General features: G+C 47.0%; 1 protein-coding gene across 1 annotated transcript in view; it reads left to right on the top strand.

Moving 5' to 3' along the window:
* LOC130326118 (cilia- and flagella-associated protein 251-like) overlaps window positions 1-23,064 on the top strand; it is a 317,392-nt gene that overhangs the window by 257,571 nt on the left and 36,757 nt on the right. The window lies entirely within an intron of this gene.

Below are 23,064 nucleotides of genomic sequence, written 5' to 3' on the forward strand. Positions count from 1 at the left end.
TCGCGGGCCTTGCGGCCGTGCGGGGGCGGTGCGTGGGGCGGTGCGTGGGGCTGGGCTCTTTGGGCCCTCTCTCCGGCCGCGTCTCCGCGCTGCTTTTCCCTGCCCTTCTTTCACCGGTGGATCTCTGGCTGTGAGGCAGAGTGTTATTTATTAGCAAGTTGTGCTGAAATATTTTTATTTTTTTTTTTACTTTTTTTTTATTTTTTATTTTTTTTTATTTTTTCCCCTGGGTAAGGGTCATTTTTGAGTTACAGCCAAGTTGTGCTACCTTTATGTTCCTTTTCTTTTGTTTTATAGCCAAGTCGTGCTTATTTTATGTTTTATATATTTTTATAAGCCAAGTTGGGCTATTTTTATGTTCTTTTTGGAATGCGTGTTTGAGTGTGATATTTAGTTTTTTGGTATGTGAAAAAAGTAAAAGTGTATTTTAGTAAATTTGGGCTGGCCGGTTAGGCAGAATTTGTTTTTGCAATTTTATTTATGTTATGTTTGTTATAGCTGGTTAAGCTTGTTTTTGTTTAATATTTTGTATCTGATTTGTTTTGCATTTTTATAATAAAAAGAGTTGCTGCTCCCAGCAGGGTGTGTGCGGGTGTGTCTCCTGAGACTTCCAGCAGAGCAGAGCCAAGCAGAGTTTTCCAACAAGCTTTCCCCAGGTTTGTGGCAGATTCCTGGGGAAGAAGCTCCTGCAATGGAGCCTCGTGGCTCCACTCCCCGTTCCAGGCTGGCGGGAAGTGGAGTGAAAACTTCGACAGCCATTGTTCCGGCCGGGAGAAGATCGGGCAGAGTCTGCAGCAATGCAGGCTCTGCTACCCAGGCTACGGATGCCAGCCAGAGATCCACTGGTGGAAGAAAGGCAAGGAAAAGCAGTGTGGAGATGTGGTCGGAGAGTGGGCCCGGCGAGTCCAGTTCCACGTACTGCTCCCGCATGGCCGCAAGGTTTGCGGAGTACGAGCAGCGCGGCAAGGAGCTGAGGATGGCCAGAGAGGATCTGCGTGCGACCCAGAGTCTGATGAGTACCGGATCCAGAAAGAGCAAGCCAGAACTGAAGAAGAGGATAACATCGCTGAAAGGCGAGATTGTGAGGCTGGAGGCGAGGAGAGCGGAGATACTGGAGGGGAGCGGACTCTTCAAGGAGAAGCTGATCAACAGCAATCGGTTTGCCGCCACGAAATCCCCAGGTAAGGTGGAGGTGGATGATGGGGAGAGTAGTGGCGGCGAAGATAGTGAGGATGGTGGTGAAGAGGAGAAGATGGAGGAAAGTGTGGGAGTTGTAGCTACTCCAGGTGACACCCAGACCCAGGACAGCTACATTGAGGCTGGACAGGTGGCACTTCCGCCAAGCGAGAGTGAGGAGGATGACGTGGAGGGTGAGGCTGGGGGTCTGCTGAGGGCAATTGTGATGCAGGAGTCCCCAGCCCACCTCCAGAATTTCACCTTTGGGGACGAGGAATGTGAAGATGTGGTGGTCAAGCAGAGGTCCAAGAAAAGGAAGACAAAGGAGACGGTACAATATGTATTTGTCCCCTTCCAGCAGTCTGGGCCAGCTGCAAAGCTGGTTCAGGCTGCGGGCTCCCCCAAACTGCCAGACCCCGTTCCTGTGGTGGAGCGGGGCCAGCACGGGGAGTACAGTAAGGCGTCAGGAAGGGCTAAGGGCGCAATAGTTGTGAAGCCCACCCATCCTGTCGGTAGGGAAGGGCAGGATGGGCACATGCCGGGCAGCTCTGGCACTGCAGGACCGCCCCAGGGTGGCAGGGGGCGTGTCCAAGTGCCAGAGGCAAGTTATGCTGCCGTGTGCTCGGGGGGCGGTTCCCCGAGTACTGTGGGCACTACTGGCGCCGCGGGGCACTCCCCTGTGAGGGGGGGGAGTGTCCGGGCGCCAGAGAGCGTTGTGTCTGTGTGCTCGGGGGGCGGTCCCCCGAGTACAGTGTGTTCTGCGGGCACTGCAGGGCACTCCCCTGTGAGGGGGGGGAGTGTCCCGGTGTCGGGATCAGTGTCCGGCAATGGCGCCGTGGGAGGAGCTGGGGTGCGCTCGGTGGGGCAGCCCCAGACTCAGGAGGCACCATTGATCATTCAGAAGGAGGAGCCATCATCTTCATCAGCAGCAGCAGCAGCCAAGCCGGAAATTAAGCCAGCGGTACTACAAATCCCAGCCAGCCCAGAATCAGTTAGGCAGGGTATGAGTGAGAATGCTGAGTGTAGTAGTGTTGTGGATGAGAGGAGTGTCAGTGGAGTGAATGTTGGTGGGAGTAGTGGTATGAATGGGAAAAAGGATGATGTGAGTGGTGGTGTGGTGGTGGTGTGAATGGTGGTTCTGGGTCTGGGTCTGGGTCTGGCCCGGCTGCCCCCCCGGCAGTGACTGCTCCTAGGAGCTATGCTAATGTCGCTGCCGGGGGTCCAGGGGGATCCCCGTCTCCGTCCGTCCCCGGGGGTTACTTGCAACAGCGCCTCCTGGAGGCTCTGCGTAGGGGAGACAGGTCGATCCAGGTAGAGGGAAGGGGTGAGGTCGACCTGTCTTTCTGGATAGAGAGGCACGGTTTGGGGGCTTTCCGAGAGCAGAATGGGGAGGTGGTCTGGTCCCTCCCGACAACCGGGCAGGACAATAACCGCAGGAATGTGGTCCGTCTGATTTGGAGGGGTGAGGATGCGTGCCCACCTCGCGCTAAAGTGGTTGAGCTCCTCCTCCAGATGGAATTCAGGGCGAGTGACATCTTTGCCCTGATCCACCCCTACGGTACGTCCGAGTTTGACGTCAGTTTCGTTCGGCCAGAGGGTCTCGAACTCTTCTGGTCAAACTACGAGGTGGCGAAGAACGAGCCCGGCTGGCGGGATTTTGCCGTAAAGGCAATTTCCCGTCAGAACTCGGTCAAGAAGGTGACCGTTTTGACCCGTAACGAGTCACTTTCTTGTTACGACATCATGACCTGGCTCGGTCGGTATGGGGATGTGACGGACATGCCCAAGAAAAACATTGATGAGCACGGGATCTGGTCCGGGGCCTGGACGTTTTCCGTCAAACTCAGGCGTTCAGGGAGTACGGTTGCCCACATTCCGTCAGCCGCCTTCCTTGGACGTGACAGGATCCAGGTCTTCTACCAGGGGCAGCCTAAGGTCTGTCACAGGTGCGGTAGCCCCACCCATTTTAGCACAGCTTGTACTGTACAGGTCTGTGCTTTGTGTGGTGGGGTGGGTCATCTGGCCGCATCCTGTAGGCAGATCCGCTGCCATCTGTGTGGTGTCCTCGGGCACCCTTTCAGCCGTTGTCCTAGCGCCTTCGCCCGTGCGGCGGCCGCTCCGGCTGGGGAGAGCTGTGAAGTTGCCTCGGCTGGAGAGGGTACGAGCAGGGATGGGGGCGCACCAGGGCTAGTGAGGAAGAAGGGCCCCGCCAAACTAAGGCGGGAGGAAAATCGGAGGAGGAGTAGGGAGCAGGAGAGTGCCCAAGTGACGGGGGTAGCTCCGGCCCCTGCTCCTGAAGCTGGCCCTGAAATGACTGAAGCCCTGGAGGAGGACGTGCTGGATGAGGAGGTCAGGAGACTGGGCGAAGAGGAAGGCAATATGGCCGACTCTTCCGATTCCTCCCACTATGAAAGTGTGGATGAGGAGAGTGTAGAGAAGGCCAAAAAGAAAGACAAGGGCAAAAGGAAAGGGAGAAAGAAGAGGTCCAAGCCCTCTCTCCCTCGTACTGCGGGCCGGGTCCAAAGCGGAAGCCTGACTGCCCCCCCTCTGGTTGACCTGTCAAACCGGTACCTCGTCCTTGATAACATCTCCTCCCCCTCCTTGGAGGGGGAAGGTGAGGGCGAGGTGCCTAGGGAGAGAGAGCCTCTGGGGGGAACTGGGCCCTGTCCTGTTGAGGCACCTTCCTCAGAGGGCAGGGCTAGACCGGGGTCGGACGGAGACGGGGACCATATGGACCAGAGTGAGTCCAAAAAAAGGGGTAAAAGCGGTCCTGCCCTTTCTTCTTCTTCTGGGGATGAGGGCACGAAGAAGAAGGGGAAGAGGAAATAAAGGTGAGGCCATCTAACTTAATCACCCATGATGGCGGCACTCACCCCATTGACGCTGGCATCCATTAACTGTGCCAGCATAAAGTCTGATACGGCTAGATTCGCAGCCTTTGATTTTCTCGGCCGTGTTGAAGCCGACATTTTGTATCTGCAAGAGACCAGGTTGTCAGATTCAGCCTCCCTGGTAAAAGCCAGAAGAGAGTGGAGGTGCGGTCCCTCCCACTGGTCTCTTGCGGCTGAGCCGTATAGTGGGGTGGCGGTCCTTTTTACCGCTCCGGTTGAATGCCGACGGGTTATTGAGTTAGAAATGGGGAGGTGCCTGATCTTAGATGTCCTCATGAAGGGGCAAGAGCTCCGGCTCATTAACATCTACGCCCCACAAACCAAGTGGGGCCGCAAAGATCTCTTTATGAGGATTAAGCCCTTCCTTTTTACTAGCCGGCAAGTGATTTTTGGAGGGGACTTCAATAATGTCACGAGGTCCCAAGATAGGAGAGGTTCCAATGGTCCGCTGGCTTACGATAGCGTGGCCCTCAATAATATAGTTAGGGAAGCTCGCCTAGAGGACGCCCACATCCGGAGCCCCTCAGGCCACGTGGGTTTCACCTATCATCGAGGTAGCTGCAGGTCTAGGATAGACAGGTTTTATTTAAAGGAGGAAGCCGTCTCTTCCGCAGTGTCCGTGGTTGAGGTGGAATTCTCCGATCACTGTATGATTTTGTTTTCCTTGAATGTTTCAGAGACCCCCCGGATGGGTAAAGGTTATTGGAAGCTGAATTCGTCCCTCCTGGAGGAAGCGGAGATAAGACAGTCCTTTGAGGACTTTCTTCAGAGTCAGGTACCTTTACTGGACTTTTGTAGTAGTAAGTCAGAGTGGTGGGAGATATTCAAGAAGCGGGTTGCGGGGTTCTTCCGCCAGCTCTCGAGCCTCAGGTCCCTGAATAGGTACCGCCTGTATCGGGGTCTGAGGAGGAAACTCGAGCTCCTTGTCTCGACTGGAGGTAGCCGGGAGGATATCTCCAGAGTGAAATCCTTGCTGATGGGGTGTCAGTACGATAGGCACGCATCTTTGGTTTTTGAGAGGGATTACGGGAGGTACCGCTCGCCCGACCCTTACAAGAACTGTAAGATGTCAGTGAGTAGTAAAGTGGTCTCAGGACTGATTGATAGTACGGGATCTCTGAATCGGTCCAGATCAGGGATCCTGGAGGTCGTCAGATCCTTCTACTCGCACCTCTTGGGAAGGAAGGATCTAAATCGAGACGGGATGTCGGCTTTCCTGGCTGAAACTATTCCTGAGCCAGGGGTAGACCCCTCTCTTGATGTTTTGGCAGAAGAAATCAGGGAAGAGGAAGTGAGACTGGCGATCGAGGGGCTCGCCCCCAAGAAGTCGCCAGGCCCGGATGGCTTAACATCCGAGTGGTACAGGACCTTTAAGGAGTCTTTAGCTCCCCTCTTGACTGAGGTATTCAATGAGTGTCTCTCCTCGGGCACTCTACCAAAGTCAATGAGGAGGTCAGCCCTGATTCTTCTGTCAAAGGGTAAAGATCCTAGCCGGATTGAGAATTGGAGGCCCATAGCTCTTCTCAATACGGACAGGAAGCTTCTGGCCAAGATACTGTTTAATCGGTTGGTGAAGTTTGCACCCCGGCTCCTTTCGGGGGCCCAGCACTGCTCTGTTCCGGGCCGAAGCACCTTAAGTGCTGTCCTCAGTGTCAGGGAGGCAGTGGAGCGGAGTAGTGCGGGTCTCTGGAAGGGGTACATGCTGTCCTTGGATCAGGCCAAAGCATTTGATCGGGTGAACCACGAATACCTCTGGTCCGTCCTCCTGAGATATGGCTTACCGAGTACTTTTGTGAATTGGCTTGTCACCTTATATGCAGGGGCAGAGAGTTTCCCGCTGGTGAACGGTTGGTCTGGCCGCTCTTTTGAGGTGGGGTCCGGAGTCCGTCAGGGTTGTCCTTTGAGCCCGCTGTTATACGTGTTCGCAATCGATCCCTTCGTCCGGAGGGTAGATTGTGGGCCGTTGGCGGGAGTCGGGATGACTCTGGCGGAGCCGGATGTCGCCCAGAGAGTGGTGGCGTACGCTGATGATGTCACTATTTTCGTCTCCTCACGGGAGGAGGTCGATGTGGTGATGTCAGAGGTGGACCGCTACTCGGAGGCATCCGGGTCCAAGATCAACCGGGATAAGTGTGAAAGTCTCTGGCTGGGAGGGGGAGATCCCACGTTTGATCTCCCTGACACCCTTCCAGGGCTCCAAGAGTCAGCAAAAATTCTGGGCATCACATTCGGCCAGGATGATTATCCCACCAAAAACTGGGATGGTAAGCTCCAGGATGCCACTCAGAGGGTGAACCAGTGGAAGGGTTGGTCTATGACCCTCAGGGAAAGGGTACACCTGATCAAATCGTACCTGCTCCCCTTGTTTATCTATCTGGGCAGTGTATGTATCTTACCAGAGGCTTACTACACTAGGGTCTACAGCCTGTTTTTCCAACTGTTATGGGGGAACAGGTTGAACCTAGTCAAGAGGGAGGTTACGTACCGCACGAGGAGACTAGGGGGTTTATCTATGGTAAACCCCGTGGTGTTCTTAACGAACACCTTCTTGAAAGCCAACATTGCAAACCTCTGGAAAGAGAGGGCTCCTCCGTGGGTACTCTCCTGCAAGGAGTGGTTTCGGCCTTTCTTCCAGGAATGGGAGACAGGAGGGCAAGTGAAGGACCTCCGTACACCACATGGATATCTTCCGGCTTACGCTACCCCGACTCTGAAGGCGATACGTCGGTGGGGTCTGGGAGTGTGGGAGATCAGGACCCAGTCAAGGCAGTTCCTTGACAAACGGGTTCTGTTGACCCACTTCCAGAAGCCTCTGGCGCTCAGGGACTGCCCAGGTCGGGATCTGAGGGAGGGGTTGTATCTTTTAAACATGAAAAGGATCCCCCAGAAGTTTTGGGACTTGGCCTGGCGCTGCTTTCAGGGGAAGCTATGTGTAAGGGACAACCTGAAGTACAGGAACTCTGATGACCGGGGATGTCCCCGAGAAGAGTGTGGGGACACGCTGGAAAGCATGGACCACTTCCTGCTTCATTGTCCCTTTAACATAGGGGTCTACAACAGGGTGGGCGCTTCCATCGGCTGGAGTCAACTTGCCGGCCTTGCCTATCCGGAGTGGGCTTATGGGGCATTCAGGAACCTGGGTGGCCGAGATCGGGGCACTTTATTTTTAGTCAGTTTAGTGGTTAGGTACTACACGTGGAACGCACGGTGCTTAGTGTCGACCCAACAGAAAATCCTCTCCGAGGTGGAGGTCTGTAGGAACATCACCGGTGACCTCGGGAAGATCAGGTCTTTGGAGTATGGCAGTCTTGGTACCAGTAGGGCTTCTCTCCTGTGCAGAGGTTTCTCATTTCATGTGCCCTAGGTACTAAACCTTTTGGGTAGAGTACCTTTTATTTTTGGTTAGGGGCAGTGTTATAGGGGTAGAGATAGGGTGAGGGTAGGGTCAGATTTATTGTAGGGATAGAATTAGGGAGAATTGTAGGGGGAGTTAGGGAAAGAGTATAAAATGATTTATGTATCAGGTCTGCCATCCTTCTCCCTGGTGGTGGGCTGATGCATGTACACATTAGCTTTTTGTTTTGTTTTCAATTTACATGGTATGAAGGGCTTACAGGCAACCAAACTTGGGCCTAAAGGGGGTGGTGGTTCAGAATGTATAAGTTTGTATATAAGTTGGTTGGGAGGAGTGTTAGGTGGGGAGGGTGTATTTGTGGGTGGTGGTTTTGTGGTGTTTTGGGGACCTGACATGGGTCAGTTAAGGACTGGACTTTAAGAACTGTATGGACGGTATGGACTCTGACCCACGTACAGGAGGGGTGGTGTGGGTGAGGGGACAGTTTTAGTGTAGGTGTTTTTCTGTTGTTTTTTGTAGTGTATTAACTATATTTTTGTACATTTTCTGTGATTTTGTATATATTGTGTTTTGTATATATTGTGTTTTGTATTTATATTGTTTTATATTATATAGTGTATAGTGGCAGTCGGGCCAGTAAAAATGAAAAAAAAAGCGGTGTCATATGTGTATGTATATGTATATATATATATATGTATATATATGTATATATATATATATATATATGTGTGTGTGTGTTTGATTGTGTATATGCATGTACACATGTTTGTGTATATTTTTTAATTTATTTTATTTTATTTTTTTTCCCTCCTTCGGGGAGCTGCTCCCCTCCGGTGTCTCTGCTCTCCTCGCCTCCGGCATCGCGGTTTCGCTTTTCGGCGGTGTTGTCCTTTTCTTCAGTTCTGGCTTGCTCTTTTTGGGTCCGGCGCTCGCCGGTTTCTGGGTTGCGCGTGGATCCTCTCTGGCCGTCCTCGGCTCCTTGCCGTGCTGGGCATGCTTTGCGGGCCTTGCGGCTGTGCGGGGGCAGTGCGTGGGACTGGGCTCTTTGGGCCCTCTCTCCGGCCGCGTCTCCGTGCTGCTTTTCCTTGCCCTTCTTTCACCGGTGGATCTCTGGCTGGGAGGCAGAGCGTAGTTTTTTCACAAGTTGTGCTGAGCAATTTATTTATATATTATTATTATTCTTTTTTTTTTTTTTTTTTTTTCTTCCCCCCCGTGGTAAGGGTAATTTTTATGTTATAGCCAAGTTGTGCTACTTTTATGTTCCTTTTCATTTGGTTTGTTTTTATAGCCAAGTTGTGCTGAATTTTATGTTTATATATTTATTTATTTATTTATTTATTTATTTTTTTTATAAGCCAAGTTGGGCTCTTTTTTTATTTTTTTATTTTAATGTTTTTTTTAAAAGAAAATGAATGCGTGTTTGTGTGTGTTATTTTGGTATGGGGAAAAAGTAAAAGTGTATTTTAGTAAATTTGGGCTGGCCGGTTAGGCAGAATTTGTTTTTGCAATTTTATTTATGTTATGTTTGTTATAGCTGGTTAAGCTTGTTTTTGTTTAATGTTTTGTATCTGATTTGTTTTGCATTTTTATAATAAAAAGAGTTACAGCTCCCAGCAGATCATTCTTACTTGTATATGTAAGGATTTGCTTTATCTGTATTACCGCATATACTCGAGTATAAGCCGACCCGAGTATAAGCCGAGACCCCTAATTTCAACCCAAAATCCCAGGAAAAGTTATTGACTCGAGTATAAGCCTAGGGTGGGAAATACCTCATCCCCCCCTGTCATCATCCAGACCCGTCATTAACATCCTCATCATCATCCCCTTGTCATCATCCCACACATCCCCCCTTCATCATCCCCTTATCATCCCACACATCCCCCCTTCATCATCCCCTTATCATCCCACACATCCCCCCTTCATCATCCCCTTGTCATCATCCCACACATCCCCCCTTCATCATCCCCTTATCATCCCACACATCCCCCCTTCATCATCCCCTTCATCATCCCCTTATCATCCCACACATCCCCCCTTCATCATCCCCTTATCATCCCGCACATGCCCCCTTCAATCCCCTTATCATCCCACACATCCCCCCTTCATCATCCCCTTGTAATCATCCCACACCCCCCCCTTCATCATCCCCTTGTCATCATCCCCACCCCCCTTCATCATCCCCACACCCCCCCCCCTTCATCATCCTCTTCTCATCATTCGCCCTCAGTGGTCTTCAACCTGCGGACCTCCAGAGGTTTCAAAACTACAACTCCCAGCAAGCCCGGGCAGCCATCGGCTGTCCGGGCTTGCTGGGAGTTGTAGTTTTGAAACCTCCGGAGGTCCGCAGGTTGAAGACCACTGCGGCCTTCAACATCATCCAGCCCCCTCTCACCCCCTTTAGTTCTGAGTACTCACCTCCGCTCGGCGCTGGTCCGGTCCTGCAGGGCTGTCCGGAGAGGAGGTGGTCCGGTGGGATAGTGGTTCCGGGCTGCTATCTTCACCGGGGGCGCCTCTTCTCCGCGCTTCCGGCCCGTAATAGAGGCGTTGCCTTGACAACGACGCAGAAGTACGTTGGCAATGAACGCACCTCTGCGTCGTTGTCAAGGCAACGTGACTATTCTGAGGCCGGGCCCGAAGCGCTTTGAAGAGGCGCCCCCGGTGAAGATAGCAGCCCGGAACCACTATCCCACCGGACCACCTCCTCACCGGACAGCCCTGCAGGAACGGACCAGCGCCGAGCGGAGGTGAGTACTCAGAACTAAAGGGGGTGAGAGGGGGCTGGATGATGTTGAAGGCCGCAGTGGTCTTCATCCTGCGGACCTCCGGAGGTTTCAAAACTACAACTCCCAGCAAGCCCGGACAGCCGATGGCTGCCCGGGCTTGCTGGGAGTTGTAGTTTTGAAACCTCTGGAAGTCCGCAGGTTGAAGACCACTGCGGGTGGGGGAGTTCACTCGAGTATAAGCCGAGGGGGGTGTTTTCAGCATGAAAAATCGTGCTGAAAAACTCGGCTTATACTCAAGTATATACGGTAGTTTTCTACTTATTTTTCTTTAATCCTCACTTTTTCCTATTTTTGGATGACATTTTGGGGCCTTTAGAACCAATTACCAGGTTACCATAGAGTTCTGGTCTCAACATACAATGGTCGTCCCGGAACCGATTAATATTGTAACTTGAGGGATCACTGTATTTACTTAGTTCAAGAACATAAATATCCAACAATCCATAAATATTTTGCTCAGAACCGTTTTTAACCCCTTCACTTCATCACTGTCCGACACTCATCCCCTATTTTTTAAATACCCAGAGCGTTGTGCAACCGATAAAAATGATTTTATTGGGCGCTCAAAAGATCAGCCGACATACAAGTGTTCTCTCGTTCCTCAGCTTATCGCTGGCCTTTTTCACAGGCCAGTCATCGAGAAAAATAATTGTTCCTTCCCAGAAACTGAATCCTCTATTTCAGTGGTCTCTAAACTTTAGCCCTCCAAATGCTGCAAACTACAACTTTAAGCATGACCGGACAGCCACACGATGAAAGAAACACATGAGAAAAGTGCTGGGAAAAAAACACAAACAAAAACATAGTAAGTTTCTATACAAATAAACATTATTCTTAGTGAAAAAAACACCACTGAAAAATAAATAAACAAAAGGACGGAGGTGAAAAAAAAATATACTGTTAAGTTAAATAAGTCTCATTCACACCATGGATTTCAGAGCAGAATTCCACTTGAAAAATACAGTGCAGCAGCCTCTCATTGGGTGAGATTTATTAAAACCTGTGCAGAATAAAAACTTAGCCCTCCAAATGCTGCAAAGTACAACTCCATAAATACCAATCAGATCACTCCATTTATTTTTTAGCGTCCTTTTTTGAAAATTAATAAAGCAATCCTATTGGTTGCTCCGAGCAACTTCTCCACTTTTCCTTTGCACGGGTTTTGTTAATCTCCCCCAACTGTCCTCAATACATTTCTGCTGCAACTTTTATTCTATGGAATTTCCGCAGCGGAAAGAATGTACATGTTCATTCTTTCAGCGGAATGCGCTTAGAAATGAATTGATATGGAGACGGCGCATGTCCGATCGGTCCTAGCGCTCTAGATGGAAACTCTGCCCGGAATATCTCTGGACGGAGATTCTGTAGTGTGAATGAGCCCTAAAACCTAAAGGGGTACTTCACCAGAAAACATCTTATCCAAACAGTAGGGGATAAGATGTCTAATTGCTGTTGGGGACCCCAACGACCTCAGCTGTGGCACCCCAGTCATCGGATGCACGGAGCAAACTGGCGACTTCAGCCGTCATGCCCCCTCCATTCACGTCTATGGGAGGAGGCCTGACAGCTGCCGCTGCCGGCCCAGAGATCGCCAGGTCCCCAGCGGCGGGACCCCCATGATCAGACATCATAGATGTTTTCTGGCGGAGTACCCCTTTAAAGCGTCGCTGTCATTTGAATAAACTTTTAAAGTGTCGTCCAGACATGTCAAAAGTTGACACAGCACCAGGTCTCATTCCCGTGACCTGCTGCGATCTTGGGTTACAAGGCAATGAATTGCGCGTCTCACTCCACGGCTGTCCTCACACAGCTCCATATAGGGGGTCAGAACATGACGATGCAAACAGTATTTTCATTATTATTATAATTATTCTTTTTTATATTGTAATAGTAGTAAAAAACATAAAAACTCTATACATTTGGCACGGCTGTAATCATACAGACCCAGAAAATAAAGACAGCACATCATGTGTACTGTGCTGCCAATGTCATAAAAACTGTGTGTTTTTGTTTCTTTTTATAATTTCACCCTACAAATACATTTCTCGTACATTATGGTATGCAAAAAAAATTCAATAAGTAAATAAAAAATCCTTCATCCTGCTATTAATGGCTCTTGGAAGGCAATGAGGCAAAAAAAAAAACAACACACACACAAACAAAACGCCATCACATAAAATAAAAATATTTACAGCAGGAAAGAGTTAAACTTGTACATACGCGTTTACCTGACGCATGGAAAGTTCCACTATAGACCAGTGTGCCTCCAGCTGTTGCAAAACTACAACTCCCAGCATGCCCGGACAGCCTTTGGCTGTCCGGGCATGCTGGGAGTTGTAGTTTTGTAACAGCTGGAGGCCTTCTGGTTGGCAGGGCCGCTGCATTGCCGTGGAATGAGATTTGCCATAGAATGAGATGGTCCGCCTCCATCACATCGTATTGGCTCACTCTTGTCACGTGACATATTTAAACGTCACGCATCGATGCGCACAGCAGTGTCAATTTGGCTATCACAGGGAGAGGATCTCCTCACCCTGTGATAGCTGAAGCTGCACGGAGGTCTCATGGCCTCTGTGGCCCGACAGAAGTTCACACATGTACGCAGCTCATACGGCTGCCTCATATACATTTACTGTTGATCCACAGCGCTATCAGGATCCCGATGCCGCTGTCATCAATGTGCGTCCCCGCGAGCGCCCCATGCCCGCAGCTCTACTCCCCGTCCTCCGCCCCCCGCAGCTCTACTGCCCGTCCCCCGCTGCTCTACTCCCCGTCCCGTTAACGCTCAGGGAGCGGGGAACAGAAAGTAGAGCATCGGGCGCAGGTTAAGTTATTCGCGTAGTGCTGCGCATGCGCAGTACTACTTTACCTGCGCCCGATGCTCTACTTTCTGTTCCCCGCTCCCTGAGCGTTAACGGGACGGGGAGTAGAGCAGCGGGGGACGGGGAGTACAGCTGCGGGCATGGGGCGCTCGCGGGGACGCACACTGATGACAGCGCCATCGGGCGTAGGAATCCCCATAGCGATGTGGATCGCTCCCTGAGCGTTCACAGGGGACAGAGAGTAGAGCTGCGTAGGACAGGGAGTAGAGCTGCGGGGGACGGGGAGTAGAGCTGCGGGGGACGGGGAGTAGAGCTGCGGGGGACGGGGAGTAGAGCTGCGGGGGACTGGGAGTAGAGCTGCGGGGGACGGGGAGTAGAGATGCGGGGGACGGGGAGTAGAGATGCGGGGGACGGGGTGTAGAGCTGCGGGCGTGGGGATCCTGATGACAGCGCCATCGGGCATCGGGATCCCGATAGCGCTGTGGATCAACAGTAAATGTACATGAGGCAGCCGTATGAGCTGCGTACATGTGTGAACTTCTGTCGGGCCACAGAGGCCATGAGACCTCCGTGCAGCTTCAGCTATCACAGGGTGAGGAGATCCTCTCCCTGTGATAGCCAAATTGACACTGCTGTGCGCATCGATGCGTGACGTTTAAATATGTCACGTGACAAGAGAGAGCCAATAGGATGTGATGGAGGCGGACCATCTCATTCTATGGCAAATCTCATTCCACGGCAATGCACCGGACCCCAGCTGCACCCCCCTGCAGCAGCCCCCGCACAGAACCGCTGTAAAGCAGTCTCCTGCTCCCAGACTGACAGTCGGGCACTTCCTGAGCCAGAGGGGGCGGCTGCTGCCAGACACGTTTTGTCTTTACACCTGCGGCATGCGGGCCCTGTGATATCAGCGCAGGGGCTGCACTGTCTGCCTGGGATGAGGAGAGCAGAGAGGTCCGGCCCCGCCCCCCTCACTCTATTGGTGGAGCAGGAGCACATGACCTTCTCCACAGACTGACACCAGCTCACTGAGGAAGCCTTCCAATACCTACAGCTGGGTCCTGCCCATCAAAGGAAGTCACTTTCTAGGAGGAGGGGGAGGGAGGGAGGGAGGAGGAGGAGGAGGGGGGTCGTGTGTGCAGGTTGCAATTTGGGCATTATTGGGAGGTCTATAGGCATTATCTCATGCAACAGATGGAGGCACCCTGGTAATGAAACATTGAGATAATGTCTATTTATCGCCATCTCATTATTTCTTAACAAGAGTGCCCCCAGCTGTTCCAAAATTGCAAAACTACAACTCCCAGCATGCCCACACAGCCAAAGGTATGCTGGAAGTTGTAGTTTTGCAACAGCTGTAGGCACCCTATTTGAGAAACGAGTTGGGGGTAAATATACACTATCTCAATGTTTCTCAACAAGTATGCCTCCAGCTGTTACAAAACTACAACTCCCAGAATGCCCAGACAGCCAAAGCCATCTGTCTATCTCATATCTATCAACTATCTATCTATCTAATATATATCTCATATCTATCTCATATCTATCTATCTCATATCTATCTATCTATCTATCTCATATTTATCTATCTATCTCATATCTATCTATCTATCTCATATCTATCTATCTCATATCTATCTATCTATCTATCTATCTCATATCTATCTATCTATCTCATATCTATCTATCTATCTCATATCTATCTATCTCATATCTATCTATCTATCTATCTCATATCTATCTATCTATCTCATATCTATCTATCTCATATCTATCTATCTATCTATCTCATATCTATCTCATATCTCATATCTATCTATCTCATATCTATCTATCTATCTATCTCATATCTATCTATCTATCTATCTATCTATCTATCTATGTCATATCTATCTATCTCATATCTATCTATCTATCTATCTCATATCTATCTATCTCATATCTATCTATCTATCTCATATCTATCTATCTATCTATCTCATATCTATCTATCTATCTATCTCATCTTCTATCTATCTCATATCTATCAACTATCTATCTATCTATCTATCTCATATCTATCTATCTATCTCATATCTATCTATCTCATATCTATCTATCTATCTCATATCTATCTATCTATCTCATATCTATCTATCTCATATCTATCTATCTATCTATCTATCTCATATCTATCTCATATCTCATATCTATCTATCTCATATCTATCTATCTATCTATCTATCTCATATCTATCTATCTATCTATCTATCTATCTATCTATGTCATATCTATCTATCTCATATCTATCTATCTATCTATCTCATATCTATCTATCTCATATCTATCTATCTATCTCATATCTATCTATCTATCTATCTCATATCTATCTATCTATCTCATCTTCTATCTATCTCATATCTATCAACTATCTATCTATCTATCTATCTATCTATCTCATATCTATCTATCTCATATCTATCAACTATCTATCTATCTAATATATATCTCATATCTATCTCATATCTATCTATCTCATATCTATCTATCTATCTATCTCATATTTATCTATCTATCTATCTCATATCTATCTATCTATCTCATATCTATCTATCTCATATCTATCTATCTATCTATCTATCTCATATCTATCTATCTATCTCATATCTATCTATCTATCTCATATCTATCTATCTCATATCTATCTATCTATCTCATATCTATCTATCTATCTCATATCTATCTATCTCATATCTATCTATCTATCTATCTCATATCTATCTCATATCTCATATCTATCTATCTCATATCTATCTATCTATCTATCTCATATCTATCTATCTATCTATCTATCTATCTATGTCATATCTATCTATCTCATATCTATCTATCTATCTCATATCTATCTATCTCATATCTATCTATCTATCTCATATCTATCTATCTATCTATCTCATATCTATCTATCTATCTCATCTTCTATCTATCTCATATCTATCAACTATCTATCTATCTATCTATCTATCTCATATCTATCAACTATCTATCTATCTATCTCATATCTATCTATCTATCTATCTCATATCTATCTATCTCATATCTATCTATCTATCTCATATCTATCTATCTCATATCTATCTATCTATCTCATATCTATCTCATATCTCATATTGTCCCGGATAGAACGCATTTCTCAGTCCAGATATGCATGCCTGTCTATGGGCAGAGTAAAACGGTGTACAGCTTAGGACTGTGTGGGGGCCGAGGAGCAGGGGGTTTAGCTCCTGGCATGGACTCTTTGTTTTGGGATATTTCTTGGGATGCTCAATTTATAGGACGGGGAGGAGGATATTAATGTAGAGGTCAGTGTATTAATTCTGTTATTTCATTCAGGCCCTGAGGCTGTAAGGAATTCAGGCTGAAGATCCAAAACATCTCTTTTCTGACTAGTGCTTCAAATCTGTTGGTAAGGTGTCCAGGCACTTGGTCAATTGGTATAATTGTTATGGGGTTGGTGCTTCCAGGATGATGTCGGCTGCCGTGGCGCGATAATCCATGCAGTTGGTAACCTTTCCTTATGTTGGCCCGGTGTTGGTTCAATCTGATATGTAGGGGTTGTGTTGTCCTACCTACTTATTGCTTTCCACATTCACATTGGATGAGATACACAATGTAGTTGGAATGACATGTGAGGTGTTTCTTTATGGGGAAGGATTGTCCAGTGTTGGTACTGGAGAAGTGTGATTCGTCATGACGGATGGTTTGGCAACATAGGCAGCTTGGTTTGTTTCACCGGAATGATCCTTTCTTCCCTTGATGTCCCTGTTCCTGTTTTAGGGTATGTCTTTTTAGTTTGCTTGGGGCAATCATTCCTTTCAGGGTGGGTGCTCGGCGGAATGTAATCCTGGGTTTGGTTGGGACGATTTCTTTCAGGTAGGGATCGGACTGTAAAATATGCCAATGTTTCTGTAGAATGTTTTTTATGGCTTGTTGGCCGGCAGAGTATGTTGTGATAAAATTGCAGTTGTAGGGGTTCTTTTTTGTGTCGCTCCTTTCTTTTTGCTTGGTCGGTAGGTCTGTTTTTTTATCCATGCGCTCCTCTTGGCTTAGTGCCTTGGTCCTGGAATAAGCATTTTGGATCAATGTTTTCGGGTATCCTTTGGCCAGAAAGCGTTTTTCCAGGGTCTTAACCTGGGTCGCGAAGGTCGTGTCCTCGGGTACAATTTTTTCTGACCCTTTTGTATTGTCCGAAGGGTGTGTTTTCCCTCCATTTTTTGTAATGGCCACTGTGGAAACAGATGTAACTGTTTGAGTCCACAGTTTTGAAGAACGTGGATGTTATAATAGCTCCTTCTTTATGGGTGATCTCCAAATCCAAAAACTCCACTTTATCTGCGGAGAAATTTGGGGTGAGGGTTATCCCCCAGTCGTTGTTGTTAATCTCTACCACCAATTGATTTATTTTGTCCATCGGACCTTGCCATAGGATAAAGAGGTCGTCTATGTACCTCTTATATAGTCTGGCATATTTGGTGAACTGGTAATGAACGTATCTTCGAAGCGCCCCATGAATAGGTTGGCAAATGCAGGGGCTACTTTCGTGCCCATGGCGGTGCCACGTATTTGATGGAATGTTTGTCCATCATATTGGAAGAAATTATTTTTAAGGACTGTTTCCAGACAAGTTGTTAGAAATGTGACCTGTTCCGTAGGAAATATCTGGTACACTGGACTCCAAGGTCATGGCGTATATTGGTGTATAACGCCGTCACGTCCATTGTTACCAGGATCATGTCATCTACCCATGGTATGGGTTTCATTAGTGGAATAAGTTGATCGGAGTTCTTCAAATAACTATCGAGATTTTGGACATATTCCTGTAATATAAGATCCAGGTACTGTGACATGTTACAGGTACTACTGTCTATCCCGGAGATGATGGGTCTCCCAGGGGGGCATGTGGAGTTCTTGTGAATTTTGGGAAGGTGGTAATAATAGGGGACAGAGGGATTTTGTATGAACATGAACTTTTTCTCTTGTTTTGAAATTATTTTTTTGCTAAGACCGTCGTTGAGTAGGGACAGGATCTCCTTTTTTAATGTGGAATCTAGAGAGAGGGAGGAAGGCGCCTCATGTGCGGGATCAGTAGATCTTGCAGGTGGGGGTAGGGGATGGTAATTCCCAAGCCGCTTACCAAAGTTGGTTGTGCGCCCACACACAACAAGGTTAAGAGCAGAAGAGATATAGAAGAAGGTCCACTGCAGCCCTCCTGGGTAAGAGTAAAATCAAAACCGAATGACCAGGGAGTCAGGAGTTTGGCTGGCGCAGAGAGGAACCATCAGGCAGCCAAGTAAAATCAATGGATTTATTAATCCATTGATTTTATTAATCCATTGATTTTACTTGGCTGCCTGATGGTTCCTTTTTTAATGTGGGGAAAGGATCACCTTTGACTCTTCTATAGTAGTTTGTATCTTCCAGAATATGGGAGGCCTCCTGGTGGTAGTCTATATAGTCCTGGATAACCAGTCTCCCACCCTTGTCGGCTGGTCTGACGACGATATCCTTGTTTTCTTTTAGAGTTTTTAGGGCTTGTTTTTCTCCACATGTAAGGTGACCCTCTCGGGATTTCTGTGGGAATCGATCTGGCAGTTTCCTTAGATCTTCTGCTACCAATTCATGGAAGGTTTTCAGTCTAAACCCCTGACTTTCTACCGGATAGAATTTGGATTTGATATTTATATCAGGGTGTTTTCCAGTGGTTCCATGATCCTCGTCCTTCTTATAATTTTTTTTTTGGGTGTTGGGAAGTGTGAAATGATGCTGCAATGTCAGACGGCGGGTGAATTTATGAAGGTCTAAAAATACATCAAATTTGGCCGGATTGTTGTGAGGGCAGAAAGATAAGCCCTTCTGCAGAAGTGATGTTTCGTCGGAATTTAGGATATGGGTAGATAGATTGAATATTTTGATGGTAGAGTCCATGTCTTCGTTTTTATTTCTGTTTTCATTCATGTTTCCAATGGTGTCGTCTTGTTTCTTATTTCTTCTTGAATCTGCGACCCACTTACTTTCACTCAGCCTCGCTGACAGACGGCTGTCCGCGCATGCGCAGGGAGACTACAGCGGCTTCCAGGCACCTCCACAGCCCCCTGTACGCCGACCCTCCGACTTGCCAACTGCAGCGGAGGACGGTGACAGCCACCAGGGACCATATCAACATCATAGACACGTAGCAACAGCACGCACCTGTAATTGGAGGACACTAGTTGTCAGCATTTGACTACTCGATACCTGGTGAATCCACCTCCATAAAAACATCACAAAACTCAAAATCACCTAGTAAACATGTTCCTCTCTGTCATATACTTACAGAATAATGACTTAATGACCACTTATAATACGGTTTGTAACATCGCAAAGCACATGGTTCCTTTGTTTACCTTTTCTTTCTGTTCCTCCCTGACACGCACGCATGTCAGTGACGTCACCCGACCTGCCCACATACCGTTTTTTTTTGCGGGTTTTTTCGTATATAAAAAGCATCATGTTATCTGTCACTGTACCCATGACCTGAGAAAGAGGGGCAATCCCTCGAAACGCGTTGTCAGTTTTATATGAAGAAATAAAGACTGCATTCTTTATCAAATCTGAAGTCTTCACCTGATTGACCACTAAGACGGATCCTGCGAGCGCCAGAGGAATGTCAACCTTTGATCTGTGACCTCTGCTATGAGCACAGAACTTGCATCTATCTCATATCTATCTATCTATCTCATATCTATCTATCTATCTATCTATCTATCTCATATATATCTATATATCCATCTGTCTATCTTATATCTATCTTATATCTATCTCATATCTAACTATCTCATATCTATCTCGCTGCCAGCCCTTTATTCCAGGTCTTCCAGCTAACAACCCTCCCCGTGCCCCCTACCAGTGGGCGTTGCTAGGGTTGGTGTCACCCGGTGCGGTAGAAAATTGTGTCACCCCATACCTCCCCCCCCCAGTAAGTTTTTAGCCTGTTGTGACAGACACCACTGTTGTAGCGCATTGTGAGAAATTCCAGTATAATAATCAGATATACCAGTTGCCACAGAATGGGAAAGTGTTAAAGAAGTTTTCACCATTTAAATATACAGCTCCCAGAATTACTTAAAGGGGTACTCCACTGGAAAACATTTACTTTTATATCAACTGGTGCCAGAAAGTTAAACAGATTTTTAAATTACTTCTATTTAAAATCTTAATCCTTACAGTACTTATAAGCTGTTGTATTCTCCACAGGAAGTTGTGTAATTCTTTCCAGCTTGTCCACAGTGCTCTGTCTGTCCATGTTAGGAACTGTCCAGAGCAGGATAGGTTTGCAATGGAGATTTGCTCCTACTATGGACAGTTCTTGACATGGACAGAGGTGTCAGCACAGAGCACTGTGGTCAGACAGAAAATAAATAAAAAAAAAAGAACTTCCTGTGAATCACTTATACAGCAGCTAATAAGTACTGGAAGGATTAAGATTTTTAAGTAGAAGTAATTTATAAATCGGTTTAACTTTGTAGCACCAGATGATTAAAAAAAATGTTTTCCAGTAGAGTAACCCTTTATGCAGTGGTTAGGTTATGCTGGAAGTTGTAGTTTCACTCACCATAACTGTAGAACTGACAAGTGACTACAGCTCTGATAGGACATAATGAGGAGAATGTACAATGATATCAGTGACTACAGGTGACGTCTTCTCTATAGTAAGGAGAATACACAATAATATCAGTGACTACAGGTGACATCTTCTCTATAGTGAGGAGAATACACAATGATATCAGTGACTACAGGTGACGTCTTCTCTATAGTGAGGAGAATACACAATGATATCAGTGATTACAGGTGACGTCTTCTCTATAGTCTTTCCTTATCTAATTCAGATGGTACATACCACCTGGTCCAGCTAAAACTTCTGTCTGCAGAATGTGACGCCCAGACGTCTCCTCACTATGTCAGTGCATTCTCATCCTCTATATGAAAACAAGTATTATTATAAACCTGCCAGACACTGTATCCTCTAAATATAATACTACTATACACTACACTCTTTGATTATAAACCTTCCATACACCGTACCCACTGAATATAATACTACCACACACTGTACATTCTGAATATAATACCAACACATACTGTACACTCTGCATATAAATCTGCCACATACTGTACCCCTGTATATAATGCCGCCACACACTGTACCCTCTGAATATAATACTACCACATACTGTACCCTCTGAATATAAATCTGCCACATACTGCGCCCTCTGAATATAAATCTGCCACATACTGTACCCTCTGAATATAAATCTGCCACATACTGTACCCTCTGAATATAAATCTGCCACATACTGAACCCTCTGAATATAAATCTGGTGGTGTAGCTAGTGGATGATGGGGGTGCTTGTACTGGGGGGTGTTGCTGGAGGATGATGAGGGTGCTACTGGCCATCCCCCCTGGCAGTATCATCCCCATCATCCATCGGCAGGATCATCCTCCTGGCAGGAGGCATCCACCATCAGGATCTGCTGATGGAGGTGCTGCTTCTGGAGGGGGTTGCTGGTGGATGATGATGGTGCTACTGCCAGGGGGGTAGCATTAGGTAGGCAGCAGTTCCCCCACTTAAGGTAGGTAGCAGTTCCCCCACATTAGGTAGGTAGCAGTTTCCCCACATTAGGTAGGATAGATTCCCCACATTTGGTACCAGTTACCCCACATTAGGTAGTAATTTCCCCACATTAGGTAGCACAGATTTCCCACATTAGGTAGCACAGATTCCACACATTAGGTAGCAGTTTCCCCACATTAGGAAGCACAGATTCCCCACATTAGGTAGCAGTTTTCCCACATTAGGTAGCAGTTTTCCCACATTAGGTAGCATAGATTCCCCACATTTGGTAGTAGTTTGCCCCCATTAGGCCACAGGTTCCCTTGCATGTTCTCCACCATAGGTCAAAGTCTCCCCACATTAGATCGCTGGTTCAAACAAACCCCCCCTCCCCCCACACAAAAAAAAACACATACACACACAACACAGAGACACACACACACACACACAGATAGATAGAGAGAGAGACACACACACACACACACACACACAGTCAGAGAGACACACACACAGTCAGAGAGACACACACTCACAGAGAGACACACAGTCACACACAGACACACAGAGTCACAAACAGACAGATAGTCACACACAGACAGAGAGCAACACAGACAGAGATAGCGACAGATAGACATGTGCAATTCGGTTCGGCATGAATGTCTAAATTAACGAATTTTACCGTTTTCGTGCATTCGGACCGATCCGAATGCACGAAAACATATTTTGAACATTCCCGAATAGCCACGATAATACGAATAGCAAAGTAACGAATACATTCGTTATTTCTGAAAACGAACGAATATAGATAGTTTGATTTTTCGGATACATTCGGTATTCGGGTACATTCGGTAAATCTTTTTATTCTTTTTTGGACTTTAGCGATCCTAAAAAATTATGGAGACACCTTTTTTATAAAAATTTCGTAGGATATCATAAAAAAATCATAATAAAAAAGATACAGTGGTGATGGAAAAAATTGTATCTAACGAAATGTATCTTTTTTATTATGAAATGTTTATTCATTTTTAAACAGGGATCAATTTATGTGAGCGGGTAAAGCACTAAAAATGTAGCCGACAATAATGAAAATGTAGTGTGTGCGTGTTTTTCACTTTTTTTAAAAACATTTTTTAGGTAGTACTACTACTCCCAGCATGGAACACACTCTTCCATGATGGGAGTAGTAGTTACCTGTACTAATTGACAGATCGCAGGGGTCCCTTGCGATCATCTTGTATAATGTATAGATGCGGCAGCTGCTCTTCTATGGTCCCCTGCACTCACGTATATGTACACATATTCATATTTCCCGCAGAGCTGTGATTGGCCAGATGGTTCCAGCCAATCACAGCTCTCTGTGAGAAATAGGAATATGTGTATATATACGGCCGTGCAGGGGACCAT

Source organism: Hyla sarda, unplaced genomic scaffold (assembly GCF_029499605.1).
Source record: "Hyla sarda isolate aHylSar1 unplaced genomic scaffold, aHylSar1.hap1 scaffold_281, whole genome shotgun sequence".
Lineage (NCBI taxonomy): Eukaryota > Metazoa > Chordata > Amphibia > Anura > Hylidae > Hyla > Hyla sarda.